Here is a 16,602-nt window from a genome sequence, read left to right as displayed (position 1 = left end):
GTGAAAGAAGCGTGTTTAACTAAAAGAAGCCTATTTTTGTGTTTTAAGCCTTTCCACAAGAACATTGAACTTTAAAATAATACTGTGGTCATTTTACTCGTTATTTTGGTCTTGTGCTAAGCCTTATATAAAGAAACCTATTTTTATACAACCTTGACTGGTGTCCATTTGTGGTGTATCATTGTATTACTGTATGTGTTCACAAATGCTTAACCTATGACGCCCTGAGAATAGTCTTGACTGCTTGTGCCACAATACCTAAAGGGTGAGCAGGGGTTATTTGAAAGGGTGATCCCCTTATCCTGACTTAGAAGTAAGAGTCCCTGCTTGTCACAAGTGCATACCTGTGCCAACCAGAGATTCCCAATTCTAACATTGGTGGTCAGCGGTGGGATTGGAATTTGCATTTGTGATTCATGTACAGTGATTGAGTGAATGCCACGTAGACAGTTCAGACCGATAACATAGCCACACAGTATTGATTTTTGTTTTTTCTGAAGAATCTCCACTTTAAGAAACCATGCCTAGCTCAGTCGATGGAGGCAGGGCGGCCTCTATATTCTCTGGGGTTGATGACATTGATTGGGATGAGAAGGCACTGACGAAGTGCACAAATGAAGCTTTGAAAGGATACCTCTCCAAGTACAGAGTTAACCAAACTGGATTGAAAAACAAGGAGCAGTATACAAAGGCACTGAGGGCCTGGTACAAATCCAAGTTTCCAGAGAAGGTGCTGGAGGTGATCCCCCCAGAAAGTGCTCCTGAGCCTGGCAGAGGCCTGTCGCCAGAGGAGATGGCCTACAGGATGGCGGCGAGAGCACATGAAGTGGAGATGGCAAAACTTCAAATGGAATTGGAAAGACAAAGGCTGGCCATGGAGCATGAAGTAAGAATGAGGGAGTTGGATCTCAAGGCCAAGAGTTTAGACAACTCTCCCTCTGGTGGCAGCAATTTAACAGAGTCAAGGGTGCACATTCCTAAAGATGTGGTGAAGGAGTATTATAAGCAGGATGATATTGGGCAGTGGTTCAGGGCCTATGAAGTAGCCATGTCCTCCCTGAGAGAGATTGGGGAGCGGGGTTGTGGGAAGGTTCCTGAGTGAGGGGCGGGACACACTGCTGGATCTGCCTTCTGATGTCACCACATCCTATCCACACATGAAGGAAGCTCTGATGACAAGGTATGGGTTAACTCCTGAATTGTACAGGCAGAGATTTAGGGACTGCACCAAGAAACCTGGTACCACTTCCAGTTCGACCCAAGCCCTTCTCCATTATTCTATGCTGCGAAAGCGACCAAATACCCCAGGGCATGACTATAGGCCATTGCAATAAGGCGCATAACATCCTAAGGGCTAGTGGCTCTAGAGGTACGCATCAGAACTGGAAGTGGGTTAAATGGTGAAATACTCAAAGTAGAAATCTACTGTAATAACCAGAGTCTTTTGCTGTGTCAAACATCGTATGAATGGGACCCGTTTGTGCTGCAGCTTCTTTCTGTCCTTCTCAGCACTCAACCCCGGCGTCCAGGATCCAGTCTCTCAGGACCCACTTTACTACGCCCTTGGTTTACAAAAGATCCAAAAATCTTGAAAAGCTCATTGAATAAAAAGGTCAGATCGCTAAAATCTGGATCTAACATCATTTCACTCGAGGAATCCACACTCTTCGCAGGTATGAAAAAAAAACTAAATTTGTGAAGCGAAATAGAGATACGAGGAAACACTTCAGCTAGAACTCTTCACGGCCTATCGAACAAAAAATTCCAAGGTGTTCTAGATTATCACCAACCATTTAAACAGAGAAACTGAATCGGTGAACCTAAATGGAAAACAATTCATGACTGAAGGTTGGACCATGCATATCAGCACCCTATAAGAAACTAAACCTGACAGTCTCAAGTTGCCAAACTGTCGCCCCACCATTTATTGAGGCACAGAGAACATCTGAGTCAACTGAAGCACAAAGCTACAAATCTTCACTGACTAAAGGTATAGCAACTCTGATCATGAAAAGCAGAGCTGATGGTGCTCCGGGTCCTAATTGCATCCTACCTCGGTTTATAATCAAAACATTAGGGCATATTCTCAAGGACTTATCACCGATTTAGCAGCACTTTACACTTGCTAAAGTGGCGATAGATGTATCGCCCTATTCTCAAGCCTGCGCTAACAGCCGACATCAACAGTTTTCCTGCGATAGCTGCCGCTAAAAACATCGCCAAGGATGACAGTGACAACTACCGCTAATCATATGTAGAGTAGGCATTCCCATGCAAAAACTAATGATAACCTCTTCGCAATATTCTCAACGACCACCCAGATCGGCGATGCGATCCAAAAACAGGCGATAAGGCACGTTAGCACCAGAGAATTAAGACCTGCTTTTTTCGGGTCTTAAGTAGGACGGAAACCTGCAGTATAAACGGAGCCCATCTCAGAGCCACATCTGAAGACCAACAGATGCCATGGAGCTACTGATCATGTAGCTCGGAGAACAAAGAGGGCCACAACACCCACCGTCACCACCCCCAGGACCACCTCCACCCCCAGGACCACACCCCCTGACTACCACCGAGGCAGCGCAGACCAAGGCAGCGAACCTTCCGAAAACGCACCAGCCTCAGAGACTTAACGCCAAAGGATGTTGTTGCCCACTACAGGATCAAAAGGACAACCATCCTCCACATCCTGACCCACATTGCCCACAGGCTGACGGTACCAACACTGCGAAGAACCAACATCCCTCCGGAGACAAAGCTGCTGGCTGTGCTGCACCTGTTGGCCTCTGGGACCTTCCAACCAACAACTGCCAGAGGCGGAGGAGTCTCACAGCCAGCTCTTTCAAAGTTCCTCCCAACTGTCTTGGATGCCATCATCACCTGAAACCCCAGCACCTTCACTTCCCTCACAGTGCGCAGGAACAGCTGGAGACCAAGCAAGGGTTCTACCCCATATCTGGCTTTCCACACATGTTGGGGGCAATCGACTGCACACATGCACTACTTGTGCCCCCTGCGGATACTGCACACATCGACCGCAACCGTAAGGACACTCATTCCATCAATGTCCAGGCAATACTGGACCACCGGGGACTGTTCACCAATGTCGTCACCAACTTCCCAGGCAGTGTGCATAATTCCTACATATTCCGCCAGTCCATCTTTAACCAGCACATTGAGGATGGCACCTATGGAAATGCACTGCTCTTTGGTAAGTACCAACTGAACACACCAAACACCTCAACTACACAATCATACAACTCACAACTGTGGGAATGCACACGTTACAAAATCACATACAACATGACAATCGACATACTCACCTACTAGACACAACAACACAAGTAACTGTGGTAACAGGGGCCAGCCATGTAGACAAACCATCCACAAAGGCATATCCCCTCTGCCTCACAATTGCAGAATGTGGGTAGAGGTGGGAATCAAGTATGTGCGAAGGAGGCAAGTGACCCATGAATAAGAATGTACACAATGCCAAGTGTGGCAGTGATGTTCTGGACAGACATGAGTATGCACAGCACAGACATGTCCATGTGGACATATACTGCTGGTGTTTGTAGTGTTATGGACAGTGGACGCAACCATGTTACCGCAGACCTTGGACATGTAGCTATGTCTTCTCCCCCTGTAAGCGTAAGCGTAGTGGGCTGGGCCGGCGTATGCCAGTCCAGCGTAGGAGTGTGAATAAATGGCCCGGGCCTCTGGGCATGATTCACTTCCAGGATGGCAACCAAGGTGACTACTGCCTGTGTCTCTGTGCCAACATATCCTGACCATAGACCTACACGCCCGTGGCCAAATTTACACTGGCGACGAGGTGGCTATGTCCCACGCCACGCCGCGCACAACTCGTCATCGCCTGCTGTGTCGTGACTGCCAGGGCGCCACCCCTCACCCTGCCACGAGGTTGCTGCCATGACTGGTGATGCCTGCACGATCCTGTGCGCCTGCTGCACCCTAGCCCGCTGGTGCCCAGACCCATCTCCTGCCCAGCACTGATTGCCTGCCCCTGCGCACCCAAGCCTCATTGCTCTCCTGCCGCCACCGGCGTGTCTCCAAGAGGGCCCACCACGTGCCGGTGCAACCTCCTCAGCCGATCGCTTGCTTCCGCACCACAGGCCCCCAGCGCACCCTACGGGTCCGCACCGTGGAGTTATCTGTGTGTTGACTGCTGCCTTCGGCCTACACTGTGGTCCAGCAAGTCTCTCACAAATCAAATCCAGTCCGGACCTGCAGGATGGCACATCATCGCAGGCTGCACACTAGCTCAGCTCCTCAGGTGCCACTAACTCAGTGCACGCCAAGTCTTGGACTCATGGCGTTATGCCAAACATCATCGCATGCTGTACACCCGCTCAGCCGTTCAGGTGGCACTAACTCAGTGCACCACAAGTCCAAGCCACGTGGTGGTAGGGCCCGCTGTCTCCGGCCTACACAGCGGTCCAGCAGGTCTCACACAAATCAAATCCAGTCTGGACCTGCAGGACTGTGCATTATTGCAGGCTGCACACCCGCTCAGCTGTACGAGTGCCACTACCTCAGTTACCCGCAAGTCATCATGACGTGGCGCTAGACCCGTGCCTGCCAAAGCACCTCCGGGGCCACTACCTCAGTGCAACACAAGTCATCAACCCGTGCTGGTAGGGCACGAGTCACCTTCCAGCAGCCAACAGCATGTGCACAGTAATACCACTGGAGCCCTTCACAGTCACTGGGCCACCCCTGTCCCAGGCAGGCTGCTGGAAAGTCTGGATGGATTGTATCGAGACGTACTCCAAAGTGGCCGATATCTCTGCGTGGCAGCGGCAGCCAACGCATAGGCATTTGAGGAGTGTGAAGAAATGACCCTGGGCTACGGGCATGGTCCAGTTCTGGGCTGGTCTAAAAGTAACTACTGCGTGTGTCTCTGTCGGAGTGTCAGTGCCACCAGGCCCTTAATCGATAATGTTGCAATGTAGCCGGAGGGCAGGCTAAGCTGAAGGGATAAATAAAGGAGCTCAAGAGCGCTCGAGGTCTTGGCTCATACATGCCAATTGTTGTGTGTGTATCTTTGTTGCTGCAGCATGAGCCAAAGGCCTAGCCTTAATCTCAGCACGAGTTCAGCCAGGCCTGAACTCTACATCTGTCTCCGTCCTATCCTTACCATAGGCCTACACACACTTGGTCGCCCACCTTCAACAGCCTACATTACAGTGTTGTTGCCAGGCTTGTGGACATGCGCAGACAGGCATGACAATGGTGTGCCATAGGAGTGAAAGTGATGCAACCACGCACTGCACACAAGTAAATAGGCTTGGGGGAGGAAGGAGCAGCTGTGAGGCCACGTAACACATATTGATCCCACACATTTGCCAGAAGCAATACATGGCAAACATGAATCCCAAAGTCGCACAAATCACACACCCAAAAACTTGTAAGTCTGCCAACACAGCATGCAGAACCATCAATTTACACTAATCTCACATACCTCTCACAGGTGATCCGTGATATGCACTCTGCCCATTGAGGTAGACAGCTTTTACAATGCTGGTAGTACCACGTGGGTGGATAACAACGCGGACGTTACATAGTCCGCGTTGTTACCAGGCATGGCATTGCATCACAAGTCGTTTCAGCGACTTGCGCCAGATGGCGTGCAATACCAGGGAATGTGTTGGATTTTAAGTGTAGTACTTGAAGTTTTCATTCTCAGGGTAATATAAAAAAAGAACTTGGCAAAGAAGCTGAAATATGAAAAGACATCTTTATTAAAACTCAAATGAGTGAGACTACGTCACACAGAAGCCTTAGCAACTGAAAGAGGCAGCCTCCAGAATGGTCTTAGCTCAGACCTTTTATACCATTTATTATGCCCTAGGCATGCAAGGGAGTTGTTCCAGTCACATTCCTAAACAAATGAAAAAGCTAGAGAGGCAACAGGTGAGTAGCCTTTGGGGTTTTAGCAGGATATGGGCGAAACATTATAATTACAGGGTTTCATAAAGGTTACAGTTGACAAAGGTAAAAAGACCGGACAAAACCAACATTCTTCTTTAGACAAGCTGGACAAACCCATAATAAAAATGGTCACCTCCCCATCGTAAATAGACCATAAAAACAAGAACAGAAACAGATAGGAATAGGATAAGGCATGTTTGTGTGTAATAATTATTTACAATGTCCTGTGCTCTGATCCTTAATCTTGATCAGCAAAAGGGCAGGAACTGGCTTGGCAAGGTCGGCCTCAGGCAATAGAGTCAGCTTTCGCCAGGTCATGCAGAAGTCAGCACAAACCCAAGCTAAGGTGTATGTGTCCTAAATACTTGTTCAGCCACAGTCAGGGCCTATGTAAAGGGCAACCACAAAATGGCTGCCATGCACAAAATGGAACCCAAGGGTTGAGAACAAAACCTTCAAATACACAGTGAATCCATTGGTGTAACATGACGCAAACACTCGTATTTGCTGAACTCACTGTTTACGGTTTGCTGTTACCAAAATCATAACAGAATCATGACATTTAAAACACAGGTTCAGAATTCAAGGAACCACATAAGTCCATCACATTTCCTGCTGTTGCGTTACCTGGAGTATGAATAGTAATTTATACAACTCCTAAGTCCATCACGCCATCTAGCGCAAGTCATAGAAATGACTTGCGATGTAATGCCATGCGTGGTAACAATGCGGGCGATGTAACATCCACGTTGTAACCTACTGCATGGTATTTACTTGCGATGTAATGTCATATATTCACCCGTGGATGATGACACACCACAGAGCCCCGAACACCCCAGCCCAGAGGCAGTACTATGTGGCCCACAAACCCACCAGGGGTATTGTTGAGCGCACATTTGGCGTGGTAAAGTCACGTTTCATGTGCTTGGATATCACAGGTAGAAGACTCCTGTACATCCCAGAAGTAGGGTGCAAGATGACCATTGCATGCTGTGTATTGCACAACATATGTGTATGCACCAATGCCCCAAGGATCCAAGTGCCATATACACCGGACGATGATGAGGAAGATGAGCAGGTGGACCACACCCCATTTCAGCTGCAGCAGCAATAGCCCGAAGGAACACTATCATAAACAATTTCTTTGTATGAGCACGTCACATTGTGACTGTCCTTAGCAATCATGGAACAGTGCAAAATGACCACATGAACAGCTTGTGCAAATAAATTCATTACAACACACATTCCCTGTGTGCATGTCACACCTCTTCATAAGCACATCACTCTGACAAGTTTAAGTGCAACATTAAGTGCTAACATTCTCACAAATAGCAAATAGATGGTGGGTGTGTCACCTCTGTACAGATAGGCTGTTTAGGGTGTCACGTATTCGAAATGCCATTTCAGAGGGTCAAATGTAGTACGAAATCCCACTCATCTGCGTATCACATTTGTACAAAAACATGACATGAAGGCTGTCATTGGTGTTCAAAAAAAGAAAATCAGGTGTCATTTGGGAGCAAATATGAACCACCCTGATGCAGAGATGCACCCTGTGACTCAAGTCCCACAACATGGGCAACATGGACGTGAGGGGGATGGTGGCACAGTGAACACCTCAGCAACATGGGAGATGCACACCAGCCAAACTGCAGCAGGAATACCTTGCGGGAAACACACCAAGGTGTCCCCTGGACATATGTGTCATGTACAGATCACATGTGTACACGGACATCATCCATAAATAGTAGTGAACAGTGTCAGCTAATAAGTTCAAGGTGAGAAGTCACGCGCCTCCTCACAGCTACCTGTACCCATCACTGTCAGACTGCAGAAAAACAAAACTGCTACATCAGAGCATGTAAATTTGACCGTGAGGGCATGTACATGGCTGCTAAGGGTTTGTTTGAAATTACCCTTTTTGCAGGGTTATCCCCAAACTTTTTGCTTCTTCCTCCCGTGTTTTTCCTGACCTGTGGTTGTTGGCTATTGGACTCTGGGTACTTTCCCACTGCTAATCAGTGCTAAAGTGCATATGCTCTCTGTTAAATTGTTATTGTGATTGGTTATCCATGAGTGGCATATTTGTGTTACCAGTAGGTCCCTAGTAAAGTGCACTGAGTGTGCCAGGGCTGGTAATTCAAAGGCCTTCAGCACTGATTGTGCCACCCACCTGAGTTGCCCTAAAATGGTGTCTCAGGCCTGCCACCGCAGTGCCTGTGCGCAGTCTGTGAACTGCAATGTTGTCCTGGCCAGTGTACACACTTGCCAGGCCTGACCCTTCCCTTTTCTTACACATTGGACATCCCTATGGTAGGCCCAAGGTACCCCCTTGGGCAGAGTGCAGTGTATGTGAAAGGTAGGACATGTACTAGTGTGGGTCACATGTCTTGATAGTGAAATACAGCCATTTTCGTTTTTCACTATTGAATGGCTATCTTGCCCATAGGATAGAATGGGGAATGATGTGTATCATGTTTACCTGCATATCTTCCCATAGGAGCAAGATAGAAAATTAGAGTCTGGTATCCCTGAACTCAGAATGTAATAACACATCTTTTAGGGAGGATGGTTTTTAAATTCTGTGTTTGAAAATAGTACTTTTAGAAAGTGGCTATTTTCTTGTTCAACCTTTCTGTATGGCTCTGCCTGGTTGTGTATTGACTGTCTGGTTTGTGAGTGACAGGTGCTGGGGGTGGCTGCAGGAGGCTGGGTGAGTCAGCACTATGCTGAATAGACCTATCTGCATTTAGAGTGGTGGGAGGAGTTGCACCTGGGTCTGAATAGAGCTGTGCCTGCCTTCCACAATGCTGACTCCACCTCCTGCGGTGTGTCTGATGGCCCTGCCCAACACTCACAAAGGAAAGAGAGGTGCACTGGCAGAATGCACCTAGAACTGGTTTGGACTGGATCCTGCACCCCTCACACATAGAAGAACAAAGCCTTTTGGGGAATAAAAGTAGGAGCTGAAACCCCAGTAAAATTAGACTACTTTTGACAACAAGAGGAATCCCTGCCAAACAAGATCAGCTGAAGGGACTGGAAAGGAAGACTGCCCTTGCTGTGTGTTCTGGGGCTGACCTACAGTTTGCTGTTACTACTAAGGAAGGGGACAGGGGACCTTGCTTTGTGCTGTGTTCCCCCCACCTGCTTGAAGAAAGGACTTTGCTGTGTGCTGTGTACAGGAATAAGTGTCTCCAAGGGCCTGAGAAGAGCTGGCCTCCTGTTGAAACTCAGGGATATAAAAGTTTGCCAAAGACTTCTAAAATCGAGTGAAACCTCTGCCCAAGGAGATCAACGTAAGAAACTGAGGAGAAGTAGTGCCCTTGCTGTGTGTTCTGGGGCTGGCCTGCAGTTTGCTGATTCTGCTGAGGGTGAGGCTGAAGGACTTTGCTGTGTGCTGAGTCATGAGAGTCTCCAACGGCCAGAAGAGGGCTGGCCTCCTGTTAAATCTCGGGAACACGAATGTTTACCAGAAGAAGCCATTTTAATCAAGGTTGTGTGTGTGTTTCGGCGCACAGCCTGTGCCTTCATGAAGCTGCCTGTGTGAAATTTGACTCGATGTGCTCATTGGCACAGAGCTGGGGCCTTGGCACAGAGCTGGGGCCTGTCGTGAGGTCTGCTCTGCCTAAAACGTGACCTACCCCAGGATTGTGCCTTTCGCGTGCTGTGCAGACTAGCGCGCCGCTGAGGACCTGTGGGGTGTCTGCTTTGCCCCAGATTGTTGTATGTGCACTGAGTTCACCGCCGCTGGCCCGGTACAGAAAAGAAGCGAAGCGCTGGGCCCAGAGGAATCTCCACCGCTACTCGAGCAGCCTGCCCGAGTCTGTGATCTAAGAAGGGCCGCGTCACCATAGAGTGAAGCCGGAGGGCTGCCTAGTGAGGAGGACGCCTGCGTTGACGTCATCGTTGAGAGGAATACGAAGGCCGCCGTAAGGAAGACCCGTCCCGACCAGCACGTCACCGCCAGACGAGAAGGGCACCCGCTGAGGATCTCCTGAGGAGCACCGTCACTGTGAGAGCAGCCCGAGGTAACACGCTCCCGGCCGCGCTGTTTTCAGTGCGAGCTCAGGAGCAACTGGGGGAACCGGCGGGGGCTGCCTGGGACTGTTGGTGTAACACGAGAGCAGAGTGGATCCGTCTCTGGACAGAGCAAAGCGAGGGCAATATTCCAAGATCGCGTCCTTGGCGGGGACTAGCGCGCACTCACGCTTTTGAAAGCACAGTTTGATTTCAAGTGCAGCGGGGGCGTCTAAGAGAACAACACCCTTTTGGATCCACAGTACAGCTGCAGCGGGTGCATTTAAAAGAACGGTGCCCCATGTGAATTAAAGGGCAACGAGGGAATTTTGAAACTACAGTGTGGGCAATAGTGGAAGGCAGTGGCCTGTTGGTGAAGGGATGATTTCCCAAAGGTGAAAGTGAGCACGCCCAGGTAGCACACTCCGTGCTACAAGTCATTGACACAGGCATCATTGTTTGGGTTTCCACACGCTAGAAAGGAGGGCTCACAGCCTCACGGAAACAACAAGTATTTTTAACATCATCAGTGCGCTTTTGCAAAAGGAACTTTTTCTGGTGAAGAGGAGTGAAAACCCGAAACCGGTCCTAGGATGCTTGTTTCCAGTCCAGGGAGGACCTGGCTTGGCAGTTCGGGCTGGACTGTTCCCATGAGGCACAGGGTCAAGACTGATTTGCATATGGCTGGGTTCAAACTGGAACGGCAAGGTGAGCAAAAAAACGATGGATTTAGGCCCAGATCTCTGTACTGGGCTGAATGTATGACATTGTTCTGCATTCTGGCCATCAACTGTTGTATTTGCAAGCCTCAGCCAACCAGAAATCCCGTTTCTAACAGGGTTCAACAGTGCAGGAAGGCGAAGCAGTGACATCCCCCCATCCCCCAAAAATCCAGATCACATTTCCCGAATGCAAGCAGATGACAAACTAACATTAGGGATGAAATCTCCTTTATCTGAACTTGAAGGTGGTAGAACATCTGCACCTCCGACCTTGGAATTGCATGCACCCGGCACCCCCCGAGAGATATCATAGCAGCTGATGACAACTTCTACACCACGCACAGAGCTAACCAAAGACCAACGTATACACACCCCACACACAGAAGTCCTTGGTCGCAGTTCTCTTGCATGGAATGACCTTCACACTTACGCACAGACCATCCCAGGAGTCCAACCACTGCACACTCAAACAAATCACTGATCCAAGCTGTGGCATCCACATAACTTTGACTTTGACTTGGGGCTAAGTTGAGCAATTGTGAGATTGTTGTTTAGGAGCAATGAGGCCACAGCTATTTCACACATTCCCAGTCAACTCTCTGCCTATCTGGGTCACGGTCAAACATGCACATTTATATCAGTTCCCTGGGAGTACCTTTTTTTGGAATCACTGCCCCTACATTCATCCATACTTTCAAACTTGATTGATCCTAGACATGACACATCTCTGTGAATTTAAATGTTTTCATCACATTCGGTGGAGTGCAACCCCCACTGTACATTGTTGCCCCTTGGAGGGCCATCCAGAGTCCTTTAGGAAATGACAAGTTCATCGGAAGAGGAAGAGTTCAGTTCGCAGTCTGTGTAGGAGAGTAGGATCTGCTTACTATGGTTACCCCCACGTTTTGCTGGTGTTTCATTGTTTTTCGACTTTATCTGGCATGGGCCCTGCTATCCAGGACCCCAGCCTTGGTCCTTTCTCTCTAAATTGATTGCATGTACTTTAGGTACACTCCAGTTTGGTTATAGAGGTACCCTTGTGAGTCCCTAGTATATGGTATACTAGGTATTAAGAGTATAGGTACACCAGAGGCCTACCAGGGGCTGAAGCATATATTATGCCACCCCTGGGAAGCACTCCAAAATGACACCACAGGACTGCTACTGCAGCCTGGGTAAGATGGTGCATGCACCCCTTGCTAAGATATAGGTTACCTTATCAATCCTGAAGGCAGAGTGCTTGGTTTTGTGTGAGAGGCTGTTCTATGATGCAGATATTAGACCAGTGTGTGCATGTCTCTCCCTCTAGAAGGGTGGAATTCTACCCCCGCTGCCAGGACTGGCGGGGGGGGGTAGAATTCCAAGGTGTTTGACACCAAACACAACATGTTACCATGCACCCATTCCAAAGTTAGCATTTACCGCGAGGTTATAATGTCCTTAAGAGTATATGGTTTAACCGCATCCACAAACAGCAGCAGAGAATAGGCTCCGAAAGCTGCAGAGGGGCCCTGCTCATGCATGGGCACCCTCTCACACAAAACCAAGCACTCTGCCTTCAGGACTGAAAAGGCCTGCCATAGGAGTGACTGATAGGTTTATAGGTGTCAGTGATTAAAGGTAGATATAGGTAACCTATATCTTAGTAAGGGGGGAAAGCACCACCTTACCCAGGCTGCAGTAACTAAAGTCGAAAAACAGTGAAAAATCAGCAAAAAGTGGGGGTAACCATACTAAGCAGATCCTACTCTCCTACACAACCCCCCCCCCCCCAAACGCAGGGACATTAAACTAACCTTGATCAGTTGAGTCTTCATGTTCTAAGTGGAATTATCTGGAGAGTCCATCTGCATTGGCATGGTTACTCCCATGTCTATGTCCCACTGTATAGTCCATCCCCTGTAGGAAAATGGACCACCTAAAAAAGTTGGGGATTTCACCCTTCATCTGTTTTTGCCATATAAGGGGCTTATGGTCAGTCTAAACAGTGAAGTAAGTGCCAAACAAGTGTGGCCTCAGCTTCTTCAGAGCCCAAACCACAGCAAAGGCCTCCCTCTCAATAGCTGACCAACGTTTCTCTCTAGGGGTCAGCCTTCTGCTAATAAAAGCTACTGGCTGGTCCTGACCTTCATCATTCAAGTGTGACAGCACAGCCCCTTCCCCCAACTCAGATGCATCTGTTTGGACAATGAATTCTCTGGAGTACTTAGGACTTTGCAGAATTGGTTCAGTGCACATGGCCTGTTTCAGGTCATCAAATGCCTTTTTGACAGCTGACTGTCCACTGAACTTTCTTAGGCATTCCTTTAGAAGATAAGTCATTCAGGGGTGTCACAATGGATCCATACCCCTTGTCAAATCTCCTGTAGTACCCAGTCAGGCCCAAGAAAGCTCTGACCTGAGTCTGGTTAGTTGGCGCAACCCAGTCCATGATGGTCTGGATTTTGCTCTGCAATGGTTAAACCTGGCCCCCACCTATAAGGTGGCCCAGGTACACAATCTGACTTTGCCCTATCTGGCACTTAGTAGCCTTGATAGCTAGGCCTGCTTTCTGCAGGGCCTCCAAAACATTTCTCAGGTGGACCAGGTGATCCTCCCAGGCGGAGCTAAAGACAGCAATATCATCAAGATATGCTGCACTGTAGTCTTCCAGGCCTGTTAGGACTTTGTTCACCAACCTTTGAAAAGTAGCAGGTGCATTCTTCAAACCAAAGGGCATTACCACAAATTGATAGTGCCCACTAGGGGTAGAACATACTGTATTTGGTTTTGCATCATCAGTTAATCTGATCGGCCAGAAGCCAGCTGTCAAGTCAAATGTGCTAAGGTACTTGGCTGAGGCCAACGTGTCTATAAGCTCATCTGCTCTTGGGATTGGATGGGCATCACTCCTAGTGACTGCATTGACACCCCTGTAGTCAACACAAAACCACATCTCTCTCTTACCACCCTGGGTGTGAGGTTTAGGTACCAAGACCACTTGACTAGCCCAAGGGCTATCTGAGGGTTCAATAACTCCCAAATCCAACATTTTCTGGACTTCAGTCCTGATACAGTCCCTGACATGATCAGGTTGCCTGTAAATCTTATTGTTAACAGGCAGACATTCCCCTGTGTCCACTTCATGAATGCACCAGGTAGTCTGACTTGGAGTCAGTGAGAACATGTTCCTATACTGATTGAGCACCTGTCTGCAATCAGTTTGTTGCTGAGCAGTGAGTCTGCCTGCCAAGGCTACACCATCAACTTACCCATCATCAGGGTTCTGTGAGAACAGGTCTGGGAGTGGATCACTCTCTTCCTCCTATCCCTCATCAGTAGCCTTGAGCAAGCCCATGTCTGTCCTGTCAATGTAAGGTTTCAGTCTGTTGACATGGAGCACCCTATGGGGGCTCCTGGGAGTTCCAAGGTCTACCAAGTAGGTAACCTCTCCCTTCTGTTCAACAATAGTGTGGGGTCCACTTCACTTGTCTGGGAGAGCTGCTGGGGCCACAGGCTCCAACACCCACACTTTCTGTCCTGGCTGGTAAACAGTCAGCACAGCCTTTTAGTCATGCCTTTCTCTAATTCTCGGCTAGCCTCAAGGTTTTTAGTTGCCTTTTTCATTTACTCAGCCATCCTGGAGCGGAGACCACTATGTCCTCTTTAGGGGGTTTGAGAGGTAACTCTCATTCCTCCTTCACTAGATACAATGATCCTCTTACAGGATGCCAAAACAGAAGTTCAAAAGGGCTGTAGCCAAACCCCTTCTGAGGATCCTCCCTGTATGCAAATAAAAGGCAGGGCAGAAGGATGTCCCATCTATGCCTAAGCTTTTCTTGGAGACCCTTGATCATACCCTTTAAGGTTTTGTTGAATCTTTCAACTAAACCATTGCATTGTGGGTGATAGGGTCTGGTGAATTTGTAGTTCACTCCACACTCCTTCCACATTGCAGTCAAGGAACTGGACATAAGGTTTGCATCTCTGTCAGAAACTGCCTCCTTAGGGAAACCCACTCTTGAGAGCACTCCCAAGGGGGCTCTTGCCACCACAGGTGCTGTAATGGTCCTAAGGGTAATTGCCGCTGGGTACCTAGTGGCATGGTCTACCACCACCAGGATAAATCTGTGCCCAGATGCTGTCTGAGGATCCATGGGACCAACTATGTCAATCCCGACCCTCTCAAAGGGAACCCCCACCACAGGTATTGGTATAAGGCTGGCCTTTGTGGTACCACCTGCCTTGCCATTGGCTTGACAGGTGACACAGGGGCGACAAAACTCCTTTGTGTCTTCAGACATGTGGGGCCAATGAAAATGAGGGACAATTCTGTCCCAAGTCTTGTTTTTGGCCCAGGTGTCCTGCTAGAGGAATATTATGGGCTAGTGTCAATAGGAAGCCCCTGAATTTCAAATATATAACCAACCTTCTGGCTGAACCAGGCTTGGGGTCTTTACTCTCTGAGTACAGGAGTCCATCATGCCAATAAATCTTATGGGTGCCACTAGCATTTCCAGCAGCCTCAGCAAAAGCCTGCTGTCTTAGGGGTTCAAGAGAAGGGCAGCTCAGCTGCTCCTGACTCAGATCTGCGCAGGAAGGGCCCCCGGTCCCCAAGAACTCAACCTGATCAGGCTCAAGCTCATCTGGGACAGTTCCTTCTTCAGGAACACAATCATGTCCCTCAAGAGACTGATCTTCACTCTGAGTCAGGGGGTAAAAAAACTGCCTTAACCCTACTGCTCCTTTTCTTGGAAGGCACCTGGTCCATTATTCCAGAATCCAGGGCCTGTTCAGTTTTAGACATTTTGGCCTGTGACCTAGTCACAGAAAACACATGTGCAGAGATTCCTAACATTTCTGCATGGGTCCTTAACTCCACTTCAGACCAGGCTGAAGTCTCTAAATCATTGCCAAGCAAGCATTCAACAGGAAGGTCTGCACTTACCACAACTTTCTTGAGGCCAGTTACCCCTTCCCAGGAGAAATTAACAAATGCCAGGGCATAGTTGGTCCTGACATTGCTAGCATTGGTCACTTGGTAAAGTTCACCAAGTATGATCGGTAAAGGGTACACAAGGTCTTGTGTCACCATTGTGACACTTGTCCCTGTATCCCTGTAGGTTATAGCCTCTTTTCCATTTATCAAAGGCTGCTGTCTGTATTTGCCCAAGTTACTGGGACTCACAAAGGAGGACATATCCATGCCTCCATCACAGACCAGTACAGCCTGAGTTGGACCTCTGACTAGGCCAGAGTCCTTCTCAGAACCCAGGGTTAACCCTACTACACCCTTATTCTGAGTACCACCACTTTGAGCTGAACTAGGGGGAACAGTTGCCTTAAGGGCAATTGTAGGAGAGTAGGGTCTGCTATCCTATGGTCACCCCAAATTTTTGCTTTTTGCATCACTGGTTTTTGACATATTGAGGCTGTGGGCCTGCTAATCAGACCCCCAGCCTGCTGTTCTCTCTAACTAAATTGACACTATGCACCCTAGGTGCATAACCAATTGGAATTGGATCACCCTGTGAGCCCCTGTACCAGTGTACACTAGGTACACAGGGCATTGGTGTATCTAAGGCCTACCAGGGGCTGAAGCATGTATTATGCCACCCCTGGCCTGGCCTAACAATTTGACACAACTGGCTGATCACTCAGCTGGGGTAAGTTGGTGTAACCACCTCTTACTTAGGTGTAGTATACCTATACCTAACCTTAAATGGGACACATGTTAACCTATAAGTCACTCCTATGGCAGGCTTTAACAATCCTGAAGGCAGAGTGCTTGGTTCCATGTGAGATGGTGCTCTGGCATGAGCTGAGCCTGTCTGCAGTGGTCGGAACAACTTCCTTCTCCGTTTCCAGATATCGTCATACCAAATACTCTTAAGTGCATTATGAACCTCGCGGTTAAATGCTATCT

This window comes from Triturus cristatus, chromosome 5_1 (genome assembly GCF_964204655.1).
Source record: "Triturus cristatus chromosome 5_1, aTriCri1.1, whole genome shotgun sequence".
In the NCBI taxonomy this organism is placed as follows: domain Eukaryota; kingdom Metazoa; phylum Chordata; class Amphibia; order Caudata; family Salamandridae; genus Triturus; species Triturus cristatus.
The sequence above is the reverse complement of the archived record's forward strand: the minus strand, read 5'-3'. Positions refer to the sequence as shown.